The 3,998-nt window shown below is 44.7% G+C and overlaps 1 pseudogene; it reads right to left on the bottom strand.

Moving 5' to 3' along the window:
* Window positions 1-363: 363 nt before the first annotated feature.
* LOC124555111 lies at window positions 364-481 on the bottom strand (annotated as a pseudogene).
* Between the last annotated feature and the right edge of the window lie 3,517 nt (window positions 482-3,998).

The following is a 3,998-nucleotide window of genomic DNA, read 5'->3' as shown; positions in this document are numbered from 1 at the left end:
GAGTACCTTTCGGTGAAATAATTTTAACGGTCCACATGGATGCTTTTCTTTCATTTACAAAGATCTAATCGTAAAGTCTTTGTTCGATCTGCCCTTCCCAGGAATCAAGCGAACGTTGTCCAAATAATTAGAATTTTAACTACTAAGCTACAACTAAGCTCCGAACAAGCCTTAGAAGGCCCAACGGTAGCCACCTGCTGCCTTGTCATCCTCAGCCCACAAGCCTCATTGGATGCGGTTATGGAGGGGCATGCGGTCAGCACACCGCTGCCCCGGCCGTATGTCATTTTACGAGACCGGAGTCGCAATTTCTCAATCAAGTAGTTCCTCAGTTTGCGTCACAAGGGCTGAGTGCACTCCGTTTTCCAACAGCGCTCGGCAGACCGGATGGTCACCCATCTCAGTCCTAGCCCAGCCCGACAGCGCTTAACTTCGGTGATTTGACGGGAACCGGTGTTACCAGTGCGGCAAGGCCGTTGGTGGAATTTTAATTACGAACCATAAACGGAATACACATTTAAGGAAAGTTTTCTATAATTACTGATTTAATCATGAAATGACAACAATGAAAATGACAATCCTTGAATAATTTTGCATGACATATACTATTTAATAATATCGTGTAGGATGATATTAAAAAGTAAAAAAAGAATGTAAACGGACAGGAATCGAACCTCTGCTGCCGCCGTGACAGCCCCTGCAGTGTTTTCACTTGGTCGAAACAAAAACACGGGTAACTTAATGCATGTAGGAAGTACGCATAAAACTTTAACGATTTTCTCGGAAAAGCCGCTAGCAGGGTACTCAGCACAGGGCCGGTTTAAGGTCCAAGCGACACAAGCCCCATCTGAGAGGCGCCACAATTTTAAGATTTCTATACGAGGCGTAACACAAGTAGTAGCGGCCGCTTGGGACGCCAAGCTGAGGTTTATATACAGCGTGTATCAGAATTAGCAGCGAAACCTGATGCAGGTGAGAGTGTTCGAGGGAAAACGAGAGCACGCCGGTGGAGGACCAGGACGGTGAGGGGGTTGCAGATTGATAAGTCGCTTGTATGCAAAAATGTCTCGATCCGACCCTGTCCGCAACATTTCTTAGGCTCATCAAAGTCCATCATTAACAGGTCTGCTGGTCGTCTTGTTTGTGCTCAAGTAACGTAACCACGTGCCTACATTGCCGTACGGACATTTCAGTTGTTCCGTTTAGAGATGCTCCGTGCATTATCGTTTCTCCGACTGCAGCGTCAGTGGGCTGAGATCGCGAGCAGCAGCAGCATTTGGTAGCGTGGGCGACGACGGCGACGGCGGCGGCGACGCGGCGATAGGCTAGGCGGGGTGGGGTGCGGTGCGGTGCGGTCGATACGACGCGGCGCGGCGCAGCGGGTGGCAAAAACGGCGCGCCGGACACAGTAGCCACAGCCAGCCCGGAGCCGGCGCCACAATCGACCGCTATGCAGATGCGACCGGCCGTTCAGGCCGATATCGCCCGTCCCGCTCTGCTGCGAGTAAATGCACGTGAAGGGCTCAGGTGTTTCCGCTGATATCTACTGCAATGCCTCCTTTGCGGGTCAAAACCTACACCTGTAACGGAATTTTCGTGGCGTGGTGATTTATATAGTAGCCGACAAACCCGGCGTTGTCTGGCTATTCAGTTCGTCAATTTCTATTAAAAACGAAAACAAAAAAATGAACTGTGTTTGTAGTGAAGCATTGAAAAAAATTTCTTTATATCTATTCGTGAAAACACCCTTGATATTATGAAGCAGTTGTACAAATGTGTCAGTATGGTATCCAAACTATGAAACACGACCCCCGAACACTTTGTGTACGCTGGGCGCAGCTGCTTCGTGTATCTAAAACACGGTTTTGTAATTGTCTCTACGGCAACGCCACATCATAGTTCTATAGACGGCTACCGTTTTCCCTTGCAGCGTTCGCGCCTCGCAGTTGAAAGCTGTCAAAAGCGCTTCCAAGTGTCAGTGATTACCTTAAGTTGATCCCATTGTAGGAGTGTGTGAGCAATAAAGAATAAAACTTCATGCGTAATGCGAAATTTTTTCACGTTTCTCAATGTTTATGACGTCGTATCTCCTGAACTATTTTTGGTACCACCATGATATACTTTCTCCTTGGTATGTAAGGTACCATGATATACTTCTGTAGGTGCATTTAGCGGCCTATATCGATACTGCCTGCGAAATTTATTGCGAGTAAAATTAGTAGCTCAGAAGTAAGGCGTTTAATGAGTACCACGTAGAATGCGGCAGTTCGCGCATCTTGTTGAACTATGGTAGTTTAGGTGGTTCTTACCCCCACAGCACTTGTTGCCTGACAGTGAGGAACAAGCGTACCAAGTTTGCTCTAGGAGGAGATGTGAAACATACATACACACACACACACACACACACACACACACACACACACACGCACACACATACATATTATACATTTTTATAATACGTACGGACTTTAACACGTTTTTAGAATGTCACTTTCTTTTCTATCTGCTTATTTGGTAGAAAAAAATTCTGCGGTTGATCTTAAACTAGCTGCCTCAGACTTGAAATTTGATACATAGCTCAGAACAGACCACAATGCAATATTAACTAATTTTTTTCCTGTCTGACTGTTCAGACGGGAGGGGAGACGGGAGTGAAAATGTTTAGCAGCATCTGACATCTCAGCTGCCCTGCAGCACCGATGTGTAGAGCATGCACGTATAATTGGAATTATTCCAGGCAATATGAGAGTGGACGACTGAGGAGAGAGACAGGTAGAACATATTGAGAGAGGGAGAGGAGACGCGTTCAATTTATGTGGCATGTGCATTCAGGGGCAAAGCTGCCTGTAGAAAGGTAGCATACACAGGGTCGTCAGAAACAGCCTGAAAACCTTGTAAGGCCTTGTGTGCGAAACAATTATTAAGAAGAAACTCCAATATGATGCGCCGTTTCCGAGCTATGTAGCACTGAAATTATCCAATCAGGTCGTTGAGCGCGCAAATTCAAGCATCCTGCGACATACAGTTAGTGTCGCTTCTTCTCATAACGCAGATGATAGCGCACGAGAGAGCTCGACCGTCGACAGAGAGTTACATTCTTACTATCGTCCCATGACCAGTTATTGTGTCACTGGCAGAAGTAAAGCTGTGAGTACCGGGCGTGAGTCGTGCTTCGGTAGTTCAGATGGTAGAGCACTTGCCCGCGAAAGGCAAAGGTCCCGAGTTCGAGTCTCGGTCGGGCACACAGTTTTAATCTGCCAGGAAGTTTCATATCAGCGCACACGCCGCTGCAGAGTGAAAATCTCCTTCCAGTTATTGTGTTGTTCTCTTGTTCGGTTTTAGGGAACCAAACGAAGAACATGCTTGGCAGTACCGCGTCGGGCAGGCCACATGAATTTGCATGTGCTATTATGTAACTGGCTAATTTCAGTGCTACATAACTCGGAAACGGAGCAACCATCGAATTTTTTCTTAACAATTTATTTCACTGCACAACCTCTCCAGAAACACCCTTACAAGCTTTTCAGACTGTTCCTGACCACTCTGCATATAAATAATTAATTATCTAAATACAAAATATAATCTCAACAAAATTTTTAAAATCCATCGAGAAATTTCACACAAAAAGGCTAAAAAGCAGAAAATAATTATATAAATGAAAATCTATTATTAATATAACACGTTATTAAACTGGACTAAACCCATGCAGATTCCTAACTTAATACAGATAGTCCTGAAAATTTGCACTTTTCAATTTTTAATAGCTGTGACAATACTTGTAAGAATTTTAACGAAAATCGGGCAATAGATAACAGCTAGAAGGTGCACCATCCGTGCATCAATAATGTATGCATGCATGTGCCCCACGTTTTTGGTTACAAATCTTACAATTATTGTCATAGATGTTAAAAATTCTCTAGCACAAATTTTTAGGACAATCTGTATGGTGTTAGCAGTCTCTATGGGGCTAGAAGTAATTATTTTATACTTCGATTTAA

Source organism: Schistocerca americana, chromosome 1, assembly GCF_021461395.2.
Source record: "Schistocerca americana isolate TAMUIC-IGC-003095 chromosome 1, iqSchAmer2.1, whole genome shotgun sequence".
NCBI lineage: Eukaryota > Metazoa > Arthropoda > Insecta > Orthoptera > Acrididae > Schistocerca > Schistocerca americana.
The sequence above is the reverse complement of the archived record's forward strand: the minus strand, read 5'-3'. Positions and strand labels throughout refer to the sequence as shown.